At 42.3% G+C, this 18,205-nt stretch overlaps 1 protein-coding gene across 1 annotated transcript in view; it reads left to right on the top strand.

The window, feature by feature from the left end:
• The first annotated feature begins 259 nt into the window (after nucleotides 1-259).
• Nucleotides 260-18,205, top strand: part of LOC146866029 (uncharacterized) — a 538,845-nt gene continuing 520,899 nt past the window's right edge. Inside the window, exon 1 of the mRNA XM_085640219.1 lies at nucleotides 260-337. The gene's annotated coding sequence lies outside the window, so the exon portion shown is untranslated. The remainder of the gene's footprint in view (nucleotides 338-18,205) is intronic.

The raw sequence follows: 18,205 nt of genomic DNA, 5'->3' as shown, positions 1-18,205 counted from the left end.
GTCAGAGCGAGCCTCAGTAGTGTTGCGCAGGCAGCGGTAACAGTGATTTAAAACACAAAAGTAAGTGACATTCAATGTTTAAAAAGCAAATTCAATTTTAAAAAAGCTTCGATTTTGGCGCGTGAATTATGTCAAGTGGTCGGGGCAGCCTCTGGTCTTGAGTGCCCGCTCCCGCGCTGCTGCCAGCTCTTATGTCAGCCGGTTAGCCTAAGCTCCTCCTCCTGGTCACGTGACCTGGACCCGGGAGAAGTGCGGAAGTGGCTGAGGCACTCTAGTAGTCAGAGCGAGCCTCAGGAGTGTTGCGCAGGCAGCGGTAACAGTGATTTAAAACAAAAAAGTAAGTGACATTCAATTTTTAAAAAGCAAATACAATTTTAAAAAAGCTTCGATTTTGTCGTGTGAATTAGGTCAAGTCGTCGGTGCTGCCTCTGGTCTTGAGTGACATAAATTCCCCCAACTGTCTACAAAAAATAATGCTCTATAATAAAAACTGTTAAAAAGAAAGGAAACTAAAATACAGGAATGCAAATTCAGCTTTAAAAACACTGGCACCACAACCAGCTTTTACGAATCTCGCTCCCGCAGCTTTTTACCCCTCAGATATTCAATCTTTTTATGCTTTTAATAAAACTATGCACTCGGAGTTTTGAACAAATGCTGGTGCAGTTTGAAACCCATATTTATTTCCTGACAGATTTAGGATTAGGTGTTATTAAGAGTTAATTTCATCGCCGGACAAAAAAAATTAACTTTTACAGAGGTCTGTCACTGACCTGAGGGAAACCGGTTCACCTTTTTGGAAAACACATGTCCTGCCAGGATTAAACACAAGCTTTTCCCTCCTTGACAAAATTCCCACGCACAAACCCTGGCCTGAGATAACGCCCATGACCAAACTTGTTGAGGCCAGCTCAAATAATCTCTGGGCATTCAAGAGGGCCACTGAAAGCTCCATAGAACCTCCAGGCAGATGTTTCAGCAGGGGAAGTACTTACTTTTTTAAGTTCAAAAGAAGAATTTATTGAGAAGAATAAAGGTGTCCATATACAATACATATTGACAATTCCTATCAATACAAAATAAAAGAATTACAAACAAAACCTCATGCATTGGACTAATACATGGAACTAGAGAAAACAAAGTAATATAAGTGTGGTTATGATTTCATTAAAATGTAGTACAATGTAGGAATAATTAGGGAAATCAGGGTGGTTTGAGAACTTCTTGATGAGAGGGCCTCAACTGAAAAGATCTTTTAGCACTTTTATCAATATAAGTTGTAACAGGTGACCATAAGTGTAGTCTTTTAGTAGCCAATTGTAAAGGATAAACAAAGGAGGTATCCAATCTATGATTATGGCAAACAGCGTACCACCAGGTCTTACAAGAAAGTTTTGAAGAATCTTTCCAATTTATGGTAATCTGCTGAAAGGCGACTGCTAACAATAAATCAATAATCTTGACCTTAGTTGTAATATTGTCCTAAATAGAGGGGAGACTTCCTAAAAATATATGAACAAAAGCAAATGAAAATTTAGTAGAAAAATTACATTAATTTGGTTCCATACCTGTTTCCAAAAAGAATATACTTGTGGGCAAGAAAATAGCATATGAAATAAATCAGCATTTGGGAAAGAACAAGTCCAACAAGTGTTCGGTAGAGTCGGGAACCCTTTACATAGTATGGTTGGTGTTAATAAAAGCCTGTTATACACGAAAAATAAGGTTTGCGTTATATTCGCCGCCCTAGATGATTTACGTATCTTAGTCCAGATATTTTGCCAAAGTGAGATCGGCCAGGATGTTTGGAATTCAGTCTCCCAAGCCTCTTCTGTTTTGGTTTTCTGTCTTTGAATATGCTTATCTTGTAGGTAACTATATATAGCAGAGGCTCTAGGTTTAGTGTTGAGCAAGGTGCGAAGATGGGAGGAGGTGTCTGGCGCATTGGAGATAGCGGGTAAAGTAAGACGTTTGGTGTATGTGTCCAATACAGCCTCTTTCAACAAGTTATATTTATGAGAAAACGAGGCAGGCAAATTGAATGCATTTCGTAGTACGGAGAAGGGCACGAATTGTGAGCCTGTGAATAAGTGATGGCTCCATATCAAGCCTTTTTGTCTCCATGATTTCCAATATAAAGGTCTATTACGAATTAGCAAATTTTTGTTATGCCAGATTGGTGAGTTGAGGAAAGATGTTATAGTTGTGATGTGTGAAGAAGGAGAAACTGATTCAAGAAGTTTGGAAATGACTTTTATTATAGGGGTGGAAAGGGACTGTGGTTTACGTGAGAAAGAAAGATATTCGTGAAAAGAGAAGGGAGATCAGAATTGACGTTCTATTGAAACCCAAAGAGGGCAATCCTCTGTAGAGTCAAGCAGCCCAAAAAAAGCTTGACATAAGAGGAACACCCTCTGATACTTTGAGAAATCTGGAAACTTAACCCCCCTCCTCCTTGGGATGAGTCAATTTTAGGATAGACATTCAGGATTTCTTTTTACTCCATAAAAAGGAGGAGAGGATAGAATCACTCTTTTTGAAAATTTTTACAGAGATAGGAATTGGAATGTTAGAAATGGTGTATAAAACTATAGGAGATAACATCATCTTAATAGTGTCTAAACGCCCCCACCAAGATAAATAGAGCGGGTGCCATTTGGTAGTTAAGTCTGAGATTTTATGAATGCACTTGTTTATACATAAAGCTACTGTGTCCGTAATTGATGAAGTAAAAGGTAAACCCAAATACTTAATGGAGTTAGGGCTCCAAGTGAAATTAGAGGTGCTAAAGTCCGATTTGAAGGTGAATTTAGTCAAAGGCAGAATCTCACATTTATCTACATTCAATTTGTATCCAGAGACATTGGAAAATGACCCTACTTCCTCTACAAAAGTGGGAACTGAGTTCTCTGGTTGCGACATGAAGAGCAAGATGTCGTCAGCGTATGCTGCAAGTTTAATGTGTGAATTTGATGTTTCGAAACCATGTATATTTGGATTTTGACGTATTTTAGAGAGGAATGGTTCCAAGGCCAAATTAAAAAGAAAGGGAGAGAGAGGGCAACCTTGTCGAACTCCTCTACCTAAATCGAAGAATGGGGAGATCAATACGTTGGCACAGACTGCAGCTCGTGGATTAGAATAAAGGAGGGATATTAACGATATAAAGATAGGGCCAAAACCGAACCACTTAAGAGTATGAAACAATATTTCCACTCCACTCTATCAAACGCTTTTTCTGCGTCTAAAGCTATGGCTGTGAGAGATTGATTGAAATGAGAAGATTTTGACAAAACATTGAAAAAAAGTTGTGTGCAGTCCGTTATAACTCTCCCTTTAACGAAACCAGATTGTTCTTTGCCCAACAAACCTGGAAGAAAAGTATCTAATCGAAGGGCTAGTGCTTTGGAGAAGATTTTATAGTCAATATTTACTAAGGATATAGGTCTATATTTTTACAATATTTAGAATCCTTGTCCTCCTTAGGAATGAGACAAATGTGAGCTTCTGAGAAGGAACCTGTGGAGCCGTTGAGGGAGCGAAAGGCATTAATCAGGGAATGCAATTTGGGTAGTAGAAATTTAGAAAAGTGTAAATAGAACTCAACAGTGAAGTCGTCAGGACCTGGAACTTTATCCTTTTTAAGACCCTGAAGGGCTTTCAAAAGTTCTTGTTGTGTTAATTCTGGTTCAAAAGGAGATAGATTCAATTGAGATTGTTCAGATTTCTGAATTGTGGAAAAGAAGTGTAATAAAGAATGTTCTGTAGATTGTGTCTCAGATGCATATATAGCGATTTATAAAATAGGGAAAACTGTTGTAGAATGTCGACATCCTTAAATTTTAGCTCAACGTGATCATCATATATAGATTCAATATATTACTTGTTATGTGGAGGAGTGTGGCTCAATGGTTAGAGCGGCAGACCCTGAAGCAGAGTTCTGGCCAGGGACCAGGGTTCGATTCCCGCCTTGGCGGGGCTCGGGCTCAATTTCCTCGGACCTGTCTATTCTCGCCTCGGTGCCTACTCTAATCACGGGCCCCACGCTGCAACTCTGGGCAATATCAGCGCCAGGGAACCGCAAAGGCGACACCGCAAGGTGTCCGTCTGGTGACAGTGCGCTCTATAAGTACCTTGACATTTCCATTTACATTTACATTTGTTTGATTTTCAAATAATTGTCCAAAATTTTGACACGCTTTATTTTTGCCTCCATAGAATTTTGAACTAGCTTTCAATAGGTAAAGAGAAGCATTTTCAGTAGAATTCCTATTAAATTGTAGTTTGGCTTCAATAAGAGCAGTGAGGCACACTTTCGAATGTGAAGTATAATATGAATGTTCTAACCGTTTGATGTCTTGAAAAAGATCATTGGCAACTTTGCGTGCGTTCTTTTGTTTTTTAACATTAAAACCAATAATGAAGTTCCTTGCTGATGCTTTAAAAGCATCCAATACAGTTGAGAATGGCATGGAGTCGCATTGGTTCCTCACAAAATACTCATGAAAAAAGATGGTGAAGGAATCAGTGAACGTTGGATCCAGGAGAAGAGAATTATTAAAATGCCATCTTCTATTGACATTAACTCTAGGCAGTAAGTCAAGGCCAATTGAGACACAAGTGTGGTCTGATAATAGAATAGGACCAATTGCTGCATGCATGAGAGTCTGTGATATGTTGTGGGAAACAAAAATATAGTCTATTCTTGATTGAGTTTGATGCACTGGAGAATAAAAGGTACATTCTCTAGTGGTGGAATTACATAACCGCCATGCATCTGGGTAAGGGTTTGGACAAAAGATTTTTGCGACTTGTTTGGAATGAAAGTAACTTTAGAATTTCTATCAATAAATGGGTCAACAAACTGGTTACAATCACCAGTCAGTATAAAATTGTCCTCAATACAATGAGTAATTTGCTTCGCCAATGCATGCCAAAAAAGATGCGTCACCACCCGTGGGAGCATATACATTGAGAAGATAGACTGAGACATCATTTAACTGCAATTTAGCATTTACCCATCGACCTTCAACATCTGATTCTTGGGATAAAAGTTTGATTGGAAGTGACTTACGGCAAAGTATCATGACTCCATTACGTTTGCCATCTCCTTGAGAAAAGAAAATGTCTCCCACTCATCCCCTTTTCATTTTTAAGGATTCAGTTTCTGTGAGATGTGCTTCTTGCATAAACACTATATCAGCATCTAATTTAGCTAGGTGGGATAGAACTCTTTGCCGTTTGATAGGTGAATTTAATCCCCTAACATTCCAAGAAATCAATTTCAGAGGCATGACATGTCAGGCAAGAAATAAAATAAGAAATGAATGCTGAAGTCCAAATTTTTAGAAAAAAGATAGAGTGAGGAAAATAGAATGAAAACTGGTCAAGATAGGAAAGTTGGAAGGTAGAGTAAGAAAAAGAAATACAAACATGAGAACATAAGAGAAGAATGGAACACTGGGACCACCAAATGTGCAATAAACCAAGGAATGTGAGACAAACCAAAGAACAAAGGACAAGACAAAAAATATACCTACAAAAAGGGGAAATGTGTAGGTAGGGGTAGGTGGAGCCACATGGAATAGGCGGTAATCCGAACAGGACCAGACCAGACCAGGGGAAAGTCACGTCAAAATTGTAGACAAGGCTGTGGGAGCGAAGAAGAAGAAAATTAATTGGTGATTATAAAGAGAAAGAGGAAAAAATTAAAGATAACTGTTGCGGATTATATAACTCTATAACACGAAGAAATATTTAAACAATTAAACAAACCATGATTAAAACAACAACAAATATGAGCAAAACCAGCTGATAAAGTAGATTTAGAACCGTAAGACGTATTCAAATCCAATAGCAAATATTATTCTAAGAGCAAAGCACAAAATCAAGTGACATTTGAAGATGAAGGCCTTGAAGCAGTAGGATTGCAGGAATTGATGAAGCTTTGTAGACGCATCGGGTCATCATAAGTGGTTGTTCTGTTATTGTAGGTGACTTTGAAGAGACATGGGTGGAAGAGACCATTACCGGCACCCATTGACCTGAGCTCTGGTCTCATGTTAAGAAAAGCTTTGCGTCTGTTTGCGGTAGCCTTACCATAGTCTTGTGCGAAAAATAAAGTTGAACCAGACCAAGTGATTCGCTGAGAAGATTTAACTGCCGATAAAACCTTTAACAAATCCGTATAATCTAAGAAGTACAAGATTACGCCTCTTGATCTTTGTGAAGTCGAAGTGTTTGAGGGGGGTCTGACAAGTCTGTGTGCTCGCTGAATATTGAGTGTCATGCTCTCTGCCATATGAAGAACTTTGGGAAGGAAAGATTTAAAGAAAGTAAGAGGGTCTGGATCTTCAATTCCTTCCGCCAGACCATAAATTCGCAAATTATTTCTTCTATTGCGATTTTCAAGATCCTCGAGCTGCCGTTGGAGTGTAGAAACTTGAGACTGAAGGTGAGTAACAGTTACAGTTGTGTCACTGAAAGATGACATATTATGTTCAAGAGTAGCCACTCTCGTTTCAAGTTGAGACCAATTGTCAGTAAGGAGTTGTAATTTGACGTTCGTTTCCTCCATAAAGGGTCGAAGAGCCCTAATCTCCTCCAATAACAACTCCATAGAAACAGGTGGTGTTAACTTAGGTGGAGAATGAGGGTTTTGTTTAAGGCGTTTAGTAATAGATTTCCCAGTAGGTACCGAAGAGGGATCCATACTTGACTCCAAACTATGAGATAAAGGCGACAAAGAGTCCTCCAACTTGGAAAATACAGTGAAAACTTTTGAATTCTTGACAAAGACGTGTTTGGGTAGCGAATGCGTAGAGATAGAGCCTTTGATTCTACCCATAGGTCAAAGAACACGGGAAAAAAGCCAGACAAAGTTATTTGAAAGCGCTTCTTTTGTTAGTAAACAGAATGGCTAGACCCCCAAGTGCCTGTTAAAAAAGGAGCAAAAAGCAAGCGGAAAGTGTTTGCGCACAATATTTAATTTGAGGCTGAGAATCTGTGCAACCATTGGAGTAGAGCCTCTTTTTGCTGAAAATTAAAACAACTTGGAAAAAGAAAACAAGTCACTGTAGAGAGCATTGAAAAAAAGTCAGGTGAAGTGAAGAGAGGAAAATGCACAAAATGGCTGCCACGTTATATTCCTCTCAAAAAGCAGAGCATGGAAATGTAAGCATGGTATCTTGCCCCCAAAAATCACATTTAAGGTGAGAAAAAAAAATGCACATGCCTGATATATCGTCAAACAACTTGAAATCCTTCGAGAAAAAACGACACCTCACAGTGAAAAGCACCGCTGGTCCGGTGCGATACAAAATGGCGGCCGCAATACTCCGTTTTCCTGATAGGGGCTTACTTGTAGAAAAGCTTCATTTCTCCGCATTCTTCAGACCCGACGAGGGTCACGGGTACATCGGCGCCTCTTCCGACGTCGTCTTCATGCCTTCGCTGCACGGAAGAAAGCAGGATAGCGTGAAATCCCCGAGCCGCGCCGGAGAGCCTCACTCGGACACCGCCATGTCCCGTGAGCACGAAGCCACGTCCCGGGAAGTACTTACTTAAGATGCCACGTGGGCACAACAGGCATGTGCGCTTACTTTCTATGCTCCCGGGGCATTTTGATCAACAGAAGGGGCTGCAAATGCTTGAACAGCCCTTTGTAATGCAGATAAAGCGGGTTCGAAGGCAGCAACATCACTATCCTAAAGGGGCATTCACTCATTTTCATGAGAACATGGCTCATGAAAATAAGTTAAATACTTTGCCACTGCACCCATGCTGGTTTATGAACTCTCGCTCAGAGGCAAAGAGGTCTTCAGGCTGTCCACTAACTGTACCAACTCCCCGGACATCCCCTTGCAGGTGGGTGCAGTCACTCACTGCACTAGTCTGCAAGTAGATCTCTGTCTCACATGAAAGTGCATACTGGAGGCTGTATCATATATGGTGCCCTGGTGGTGCAATAGGCATATGCACATGCTTTCTGCACCCCAGGGGCACTGTAGTATTACAGAAGCGCCCACACACACACACTTGTGTGGCCCCTTCAGTAATACAGATTGGGCTGCGCACATAGAGTGCCTGTGCTATCTTAAGGGGTATTTCCTTATTAAATTTGGGCAACATTTTGCTTCTATGCTTCTTCCCGCGTAGAGGCAAAGAGACCGTTAGGAGGTACAGAGACTACTCCACAAAGAGATGGCACACAGTCAGTGGATCCTCCATCGAGGGTAGCCATCTACAGGGGTAAAATGGCTCTCATGGACCCCACAGACATCCCCCTGCATGTGGCTGCAGTCACTCACTGGCACCCCCCCACGAATCAACATAATTCTAGGTGGGGAAGTAGGGGGGGGCAAGACGCAAAGAAAAAAATAAAATCATTCTTGACAGCTAAAAGCTGTTCCTTCAGCTTTATTGAAAACTATGCTCATGGTTGTGAATCAAAGTAGAGAGTGGGCTCCTTGACCACTTCTTAATTGTAGCTCATTTAGTACCTGTTAGTGTTAATTTTTATCTAACCATCTCCTCCAGTAGACCTTCAAGAGTTAAACATTTTGGCCAGTGTTTGCTTCACAAGTAGGTCAAAAGATAACACATATATGTAAAAGCTTTCTACGTTGTCTGATAAAAACTTTACAAATAAGAGAGAAGAGCTAATGTGTTGGATTTTGCCTTCTTTGACCCAGAGTAATGCAGTGTATCCTGCAAACATATAATTTCACTACAGTCACCATTTAAGCAGTATATTGTACTAACTAGATATTTGTGGCATGTTAGAGAGTTACCGTCAATGACAATGGAACATCTCAGCAGCCTGCCTAATTTCCATGTTAAAATTAGGTCTGAGTCAGAAAGGAGCACTTCTGGTTAGAAATCTAGTCTGAAGGATAAAATAGGTGTAGTAAAGAATTATGTTCTTCACATTGTCAGTAACGTGTTTAAGGAGTAGGTTGCCTGTTGCACGTTTGAAATAATGATATCTGAATGCTGAAAATGATCCAGGCTAATGAATCAGGGTGTGCTTTTTCTCGATTAGGGGAAAGGGCTCTATTTGAGATATGTTCTGGTCATTTATAGAATGCAGTATTCGGAATAATGATGATGACTTGGTTCCAGATTAGTCAACAGTGTTCAAGGTTTGTGGTTACTGCAAGAATAACCAAGGTCTACTGCGTGGTCTTCTGGAAGGGCAGAAAGTGGGATAACCTAGATGTGGTCCTAGTGACCTTTGAGGTCCTAGAGATGTTGTGCTTAAACTCAGTCACCGCCGGCATGGCTCACGGGTTGTGGGACGGGCGCGGGGGGATGGGGCGGTTGTCGTGCAGGGGTTATCGGAAATACATTTTTTTTAAACTTACCTCGAGGCGGGCTCCTGCGCCTTCACTGCCCCTACTCTCCTGCTGTACTGCCTCCGACAGGTACAGGAAGCAGGCAGCCAGGCTCTCTCCCCTAAGCTAATCACAACGCTGCAATGCAGCATTGTGATTGGTCTGAGCGCAGTGACACGGCGCTCAGCCAGGGGCTGGAGGGGTGGGCATTTTCTCCATGCAGGCTGTAATGCAGCCTGCATGGAGAACAAGGAAGTGCCATGACTGTTTACCAAACAGTCATTTCGCACTTTAGGAGTGGGCAAACCACTGCTTCCCTGCCCTGCTCGGATAGCAGAGCAGCCCCGCCCACCTGCCTGGCCCGCAAAGCAGCATGACACGAAACATAAAATGACAATAACTCTAAGGTATTGTAATTGTATGTTTCTCACTGCTTAAAAGCAGTGGGGTGACGCTCCTCCGCCATAGCGGAGGAGCCGCCCCTGCTTAAACTATCTGACTTCTCTAGATTCAGTGTTCCGACAGACTGAGTTATCTCGTTGTCACGTAGGCATGCAGTGGATTTGGGCGCAGTTAGGACCGGGGAAATGAGAATGTGGCAAGGAGGACATTTTGGGAGGGAAGAAATCATGTTTTGTCTTCACCATTTATGTACATTACCAGCTCAAATACGATTGTCTATTGGAAATATTCAAAGGATAATGTAGATGACGGATATATAAGGTACTCACCTGTGTAGGAATGAAGGGCTACTTTAAATGAATCGCGTGCAGCACAGTTTGCATAATTGTATAAGGGTTTAATACATTGAAATGCAAAATTGGCAATAACAGATTGATTTGAGCTGTGTAGGAGTAGGTGTATATTTTTTACTAACCGCTGTAAAATACATTTTGTGAACCCGCACAGACGTTGTCAATGCTTGCATACAAGTTTCCAAGGAAGTGTCCCCTATGTACACATGAACACATTTTATACAGTGGTTCTGTAAGATACGTTTTACGTGTTGGTGAGTAAAGTTAATTAAACATCACTAAAATGTAGAAGTCGATCCTATTTTAGGAGGAAATTATTGAGTGTCAAATAAAAAGTGACTAAAAAAACTGAATGTTTCTGGGACCTACTCAGGGCACACACCTTGAATACCTTGTTACTCACAGGCTGAGAATTTTAAGATGCAGTTCCTTGCCCCTAAACAATGATTTAACTGTTGAGCTTCCGGAGCCCCGCCCCGGGTACTTCGTGCATCTATGAGGTACTTTACTATGTTTGAACTATGAAGCTAGCTAGTGACGTGGCCTGACAAGGTCGAACGTTTTTTAATGGTTGTGGAATGTGGAACGGTGAAATGTATGCATCTGAAGTTATCAAAACAGAACTGTTGAAAAAATGTTGCAGTATAACAGACACCAAATACCAGAATGCATCTCAGACAAGAAAGACACTTATTGTAGAGTTAAATCGTTTGGGGTCTGGTTCCTTCCGCCTTTAGAAACTCATGTCAGCACTTTCAAGACCTATTCAGGAACACATTATTGCCCATTCTTCCCAAGATTTTCAGTGAGCGTTTTTTTCGAGCATCACTAGAGTTAAAGATCAGTTTTCAGTTCAGCACAAGGAATGTTTGTACTTACAACACAGATTAGGTCAAGGTACTTCTATTCTGGGGGTGTATAAATATACAAAAAGAAACAATACAAAGGAAAATAGAGAAACACACCTGGTTGCATTTCAATACACACACCTGCTATAAAGAGATCTTTAAACATTGTCTTGGTTGAGTAGCCTATGTCGTTTGTGTTTTTTCAAATGCGAAATGTTTCTTTCCTTAGACGCTCAGTCTTGACAGCCCAGTGCAATAGCTCTCATCATTCACGCTGGAATGTTTGCTCAGGTGTTCTGGCTTCATCTGCAAACCAAACATAGGCCACGATACTTCTGCTTTGTACTCATTGCTTTTATGCTTTCTCCTTCCACTGGAAAAGGTATGTCACTTTCACGTGATTTCCCTCCACATTACAATTCAGCCTTTGTACACATCTTTTGACATAACTTTTTAAATTTTACGAGATGGCAGCAATGAACTTCTTGTTCTAAGATGAAGCCAGATGATTCGGGGTGAAGGGATATGTGACAAAGAAATAGGGGGCATTTCAGCAACAACCGGCGATAGTTATCGCTAAGCGCACTTAGCGCTAGGATAATTATCGCTGGCTAGCGTGGATAGCGTGCTATTAGCAACGCTTATCTCAAAAGCGATAAAAATCCTAGCGCTAACTGCCAAACGTGAGATTATCGCTGTAAACCCAGCGATAATCCCACGAAGTTTGGCGATAGCTTGCTGATAGGGCCTCACATACTTAGCCATGATATCCACCTTCCATAGGATATCATGGCTAAGTCAGTTTCAAAGCAGGCGTTTGGAAAGTAGCGATAACAGAGGTTATCGCTACTCGCTCTGCTGCTTTGCGTGAGGCTTGATAATAGGAGAAATGTCGCTTAGCGACATTTCTCCCGTTATCCTGGGGAGGAACGCCCACTTTGCATCTCATTAGAGATGCAAAGATGGGTGTTAGGAATTCAGGCGCTAAGGCAACCTTGCTAATATAGCGATAAAATAATCGCCGCTTTTCGGCCGAAAACGGCCGCAAAAGCAGCGATAATTTTATATCGCCGCCTTGTAGATATGCATTTAGATTTTTTGGTGGTGCTTGTAATCTGTTGGTGTATTTGACCATGCCCTTATTGTGAATTATTCACCATAAATGATCCAAAAAGAAGCTGAGTCAAGAGCTCTAGCTAATTACGCTTATTGCCCCCAAGCGAAGTACATCTGACAGTGGAAAGTTTCTCTTCCACTTCCCCTCATATCCCTTAGGACTAACAAAGATCACACAACTCTTTCACCTAGCACTCACCACATATGCTCATTTCCAACCACGCTTGCAATGGACAATGCCTCACCTACTAGGCCACGGTAGAAAAAGCAGCATCCTATACAAATGAAAAATAACAAAAGCAGTGCAAACCAACAATGCTGTTGTAAGACATGACATCCTTGGAGTGGGCTTCCCTCAAACATTTTGCCTTCTCCCTCTCTTGTTTTCTGAAATTATTTTTTGTTGGCACTAGAACTCAGTGCGCTTTACCACTGCCAACCAGTGCTAAAGTGCTTGAACTCACTCCTTTAAACAAAGTAAAATTGTCCTACATCCAATTGCAACATTTAGTTTACTTGTACTTGTAAGTTCCTTGTGAAATGGTTCTACACATACCCAGGGCCTGTAAATTAAATGCTACTAGTAAGCCTGCAGCACTCATAGTGCCACCCAATAAGGCAGCACTTCGCTGACCTCCTAATCTGTGCTACCGAGACCCAACAAGCTCCGGAGTCCTCTCTCCAACTGCACAGCTGACCAACTGCAACTAGACCTGCAACTGAACCTGGTGAGCCCTGTTTGTCTCTGGTAGAGTGAGTCCCTGATCCCTAAGAGGTGCTTAACCGGGTCCTGGACCATTGGTTGGCATCAGCGTGCACTCCTCTGCAAGAAAAAGAGAAATCTTGAAGTTTTGGGTTCTTCGGGACTGCAAAGGAGACTGTTGCCTATGGCGACCGCTAACTCAAAGTTTCAGTGACTACGACTCTTCTCACTACAGCAGTCGTCAGCGACAAATAGCAACAACCCACAAAACGAGATCTGTACTTCGCCCTCCTACATTGACAGTCCATGACACCTGACAGGGTCTTTGTGCTACAGCGATGATCATCAGAGACGCAAGGCCTTCTCTTTGCAATACAGCACCAACCATCCACCACACACTCACTGCTCCCCACAGCCTCATCCACCGTGAACTGGACTTCTCGCCAGGACCTTGAAAAGGTGACTTTTTAAGCTGGACGAAACTGGTCCCTGTGTTGGCCCAGGCCCAATTGTAATTGGCCTGAATTTGTGACTTCCCCCAGTAGGGGATCAGATGAGGTAAGCTTCCATGAAAGCCATTCTGCTCACTAAGTTTGGGCTCACTCCAGAGAAGTACCGCATAAGATTCAGTGATAGACAGAAGTTGCCAAAACAATCTTGGGTGGATTTCTTGGATTACTCCAGTAAGGCACTAAGTGGCTGGGTGAGGTAAAGTAAAGTAGGTGATTTCACTGGGCTGTATCACCTGAATTTGAGAGAGCACATGCTCAAAACCTTCTTTTTTCAGAGTTGCGCCAACGCCTCATTAACAGCAAGCTTACTTGACCTATGGAGTCTGCCCAGTAGGCAGACTTCTGGGTCAGCACTAGAGTACCAAAAACGTATCGGGGAACCCAAAAAGGGTGGACAGGATCCCCAAAAGAAGAAAGAGGGGGAGACAAAAATACATCTAAGAAGTTCTCTAAAGGCTCCAAAATGGTTCTCAGGGAAAGGATTTCCAGTCCCACCCTGAACAGGAGAGTGGGTTCCCTGAAAAGAAGTCATGGAGGTTCAACCCCAAATGGCATGAGTGCTAAAGATATGGGCACAAGAAGAGAGATACACACACAAAACAGGAGGTAGGGTATAAAGAGGCCTCAATCAAATGGCAATTGTTGGTAATTTCAAGAAAGCACACATGTTTTGTGAAAACTGCCCTCACCCACAACAAGTTGTGGCATGCTTCATCATCGGGCTGCTACTGACGCCTCTGCGCCTACCAACGCTAGAGGCAGTTTCAAGGCCAAGGGTACAATTTGAATCCGATGTACCATAATTATCCAGGTCAAGGCTTTGGGTGGGCCCCGATGTATCAGCCCTTCCCACCCATGCAGGGCCCTAGTAACATCCAGAACTTCCCACAGTCACCAGGCTCCCCTTTTTTAGGCAGAGGCAGGGGCCGGGGCAGGGGGAGGCAGAGAGGCAACCTGGGCGTCCAGTGGGAAGACCTAAATCAAAGAATTACCCAGAGCATGGCACGGGATCCAACACCGGGAACCAGCAGGGAGACGACCTAGTTATGAACCTCACTGACCTTCCACTTACATCCATACAACAAAGAGTACTAAATAAGGGCCTGGGGTTTGTCCCCACGAACATCATGGACAGTTTCAAGGTACACCAGGAACTGTCGGATTTTTTTAGATCAGTAAGACTGAATGTATTTTTTTCAGATCAGGAAGATAGACCAGAAAAAAGAGGGGACACTAATTTTCGTCCTAAGTCTACTTTCACTCCTATGAACTCGGTACTCCCCAATGAAGTGACCACTTTTGAGAGAGCGGTTATATATGATATAAACAAACTATGTGATATTCACAAACAACCCTTCAGGAATATCACAAGAGAAGAAAGGGAAGCCCTAGACGAGCTTAAGAGGAATCAACAAATAACTATAAAACCCGCCGACAAGGGGGGAGCTATAGTTATCCAACTAAAAGAGGCATACGAAAATGAATGCAGGAGATTATTGGGAGATGAGAGGAATTACAGAATTCTTAGAAGCGATCCTACCCCAGAACTTCAAATAGAGATCGGCATGATTGTTGAGGAAGCCCTAAATAATGACTGGATCACAGACCATGAGGCTGGTTTTTTACTTAAGAAAGACCCTGTGACACCAGCGTTCTATACCCTACCTAAAGTACACAAAGTCACTAGACCTCCACCAGGAAGACCTATTGTGGCAGGAATTAATTCCATATTGGAGCCCTTGTCACAATATTGTGATTTTTATCTTAAACCGTTGGTACAGAGTAGTAGGGCATACCTTAAAGATACAACTGAGGTTCTCAATCTCCTAACAGACATGGATTTTGACCCAGAAGAGGAATTTTTGGTGGGATTGGACATTGAGTCCCTTTACACCAATATTCCGCAACAAGAGACTCTGAGTATGATGGAGGAACTTCTATTTGACCTGGATTGGCAGTATCAGACCCCTAGACCATTTATTTTACATCTAGCTGAGTTGGCCCTAACAAAAAATTTCTTTGAGTTAAATGGAGTACTGTATTTGCAAACCCATGGTACTTCTATGGGAAGTGCCTTCGCACCCAGTCTAGCGGGTCTCTATGTGGCAACTTTTGAGCAGAAATACATCTTTAATGCAGACAATCCATGGACCAATAACATACGGGTCTGGAAACGGTTTATAGATGACGTCCTCCTCATTTGGAGAGGTAATGAGACATCTATAAAGGAGTTCTTACACTGGCTAAATGCACTTAACCAGTTTTTACATTTCACCAAGACGATCACCAAGGAGAGTTTACCTTTTTTGGATTTGGTCATCTCTCCCTTTGAGGGAAAACTGTCTACTAAAGTCTATCATAAGATCACGGACAAGAATGGACTGTTGCATTTTGGGAGTTTTCACCCCAGATCCCTACGGGAAAATCTTCCGGTAGGACAGTTCCTGCGACTTCGCAGGAACTGTTCTCAACCTAATGAGTTTAAGACTGAGGCAGTACGCTTAGCAGGCAAATTGAATGCGAGAGGATATCCGACACATATTGTCAGACGAGCTCGGAAACGAGCATGGAATTGCCCTAGAGAGGCATTACTAACGAAAGTTGAAAGACCAGCGAGCAATAAGATAGTGTGTGTCACGACCTTTAACACCTCCTCCACAGCTATTAAGCGTATTGTCCTGAAACACTGGCGGATATTGAACTCCAGTGGCCTCAAACTAGAGAAACCCCTCTTCGCTTTTAGGAGGGGCCAGATTCTGAGGGATCAATTGGTACACTCTCGCCCTAAAAACAACTTTCGGGGGGCTCCCCGAATAGGAGGTTTTTTGACACCAGTTACGGGGCACACACAATGTGGGTCATGTGACGTTTGTCACCTGACCAGGAACACTAAAGAGGTGGATGTGGGTTTGAAATACCCGTGGCAACAGCGAGTACATACGAACTGTAACTCTTCTAATGTTATTTACATGATCAAGTGCCCGTGTAATTTCATCTACATCGGGATGACCTGCAGAAAGGTTAAAGTAAGGATTATGGAGCATAGGAGTAATATCAGGTGCGCCAGGACCAACACACGCCTCACTTTACACTATGCAGAGAAAGGACATACAACACAGGACATATTGTGGACAGTATTAGATAAACCCAATATCACATCTTCTGTGAGGGATCCTTCAAAGTTCCTTTTCTGGCGAGAGCAGAAGTGGGTATATCGTACTAGAAGTCATGAAACTGGACTCAACGATGACATACCGTGGTCAGCTCTAGGAAGAAAATGATCCAGTACAGTGGGTAACAGTCACCTGGTGAATTTGAAGAGTCCCTGGAGTTTAATGTCTTATAGTATCAGGAACAAATAAGAGGATCAATGGGCATACCTATAATAAAGGAGACGAAAGGACGCTTTTTCTGTTTGTCTACGTTAACTTCTTGTTAATATGGGTAGAGACACACACTAAGGTATCCTCTAACATTTAAAGTTTACATCAGAGACATATAACAATTTCTGAGCCCACGCGTAATAAGTTGTATGTAACATCATGCCGAGACTCTGTATCACTACGTTTGTAGACATAATGGCCTCCTAACTTCTACTAAATTGAGAGTGTACTAGTAAGGTTAGCAGTCTAGCATAGAAGTGTGAACGAGCCTTGACGCCCGATCACGTGTTACGCACACCGTCATCAGCACGCATTACGTGTTATGATAGCGGAAGTGATATACCGTAGGAATTGCCAGTGAGACCATCTTCGCGGCACCAGGAGAGACGGAGTCCGTAGGCGGCGCACCACTCTTGACGAAGTAAGGGGTATTTGCTAAGAGAGTGAGTGAAGTGAGCCAGATCGAGTTTATAGCTATCGAGGGGAAGAACTTAGAGCACTTGATCCGGCAGCATGCAAAGAGAAGCCTGAGTGTAGCAAGGTATCTCCGGCTCCCTCTTTACAACAGGGGGTACATACGCATTAAGCAGAAGTTCACGAGAGCCTCCATGGTTTTCTAAAGAGGCTGTGAATGAGGAGGACAGAGTACAACTTCTATAGCTAATACAACGAGGATAATAGGAAACTAAGTGCAATTATGTGACATATACGGGTCCACAAGCTAGACCGTATAGAGAGACCACGTTGGACTCGACTAACGATCTTTAACATTAAACACACTTGTGGTTTTTGTTTCCCCCTCTGCAGTGTGTGACTACAGAGGGTCGCTCTCTACTCCAGTGCCTTGTCGAGCAACGTGCTTAATAAACTCTGGTAAGCATATTGACAGGCTGGATATGGTACTGAGCTTACACGTATTTGTTGGAAATACCTCCTATTATGATGGGGGTAATAACCCAAAATAACTTTTACTTACATGTGTGGGTGTTGGAGTATGTCTCTGGCATATGGTGCGACGCGTTACTCCGTGTGAGTGATGTAATAAATACATTCAGATATTGTTGTGGGTACTAAGCACATAATAGTGTGCCTTGAATACACCACTGGATGGGCCATTGCTTGCCTGATTGAATTATGATGGTGAATTGAGCTCCACATAGACTAAAATTTCGGCCACACCAAATAGGTGGTTGGCAATTGCTGTTGTTTGTCCAAGAAGCACACGTGATAAAGTTTTGTTGTGATAAATGTGAGGTTTTATTTTCACATTTTTTTGTTTTAGTAAGTTACACAAGGAACTCCAGACTGATAGGTGGAGTATAACCCACAATAGTGGGGATTTACGGGGGTTTGGAAAAGGGCATAAGGATCCAATTTGTCCTGAGGAATGCCGAAGATTTAATTTTGGATCGGCAGAAACATGTTGACTGTTATGCAGCATGGAGGGGTGGTGAGCACTTAAATTAACTCACTCCTCCATCATCCATTTGGTATATAGTTTCTTCACATATATACCTTTTTAATCTGACTGGGGAATCCAGGAATAAAATTAT

The sequence above is a fragment of the Triturus cristatus genome, chromosome 2_1, assembly GCF_964204655.1.
Source record: "Triturus cristatus chromosome 2_1, aTriCri1.1, whole genome shotgun sequence".
Lineage (NCBI taxonomy): Eukaryota > Metazoa > Chordata > Amphibia > Caudata > Salamandridae > Triturus > Triturus cristatus.
The sequence above is the reverse complement of the archived record's forward strand: the minus strand, read 5'-3'. Positions and strand labels throughout refer to the sequence as shown.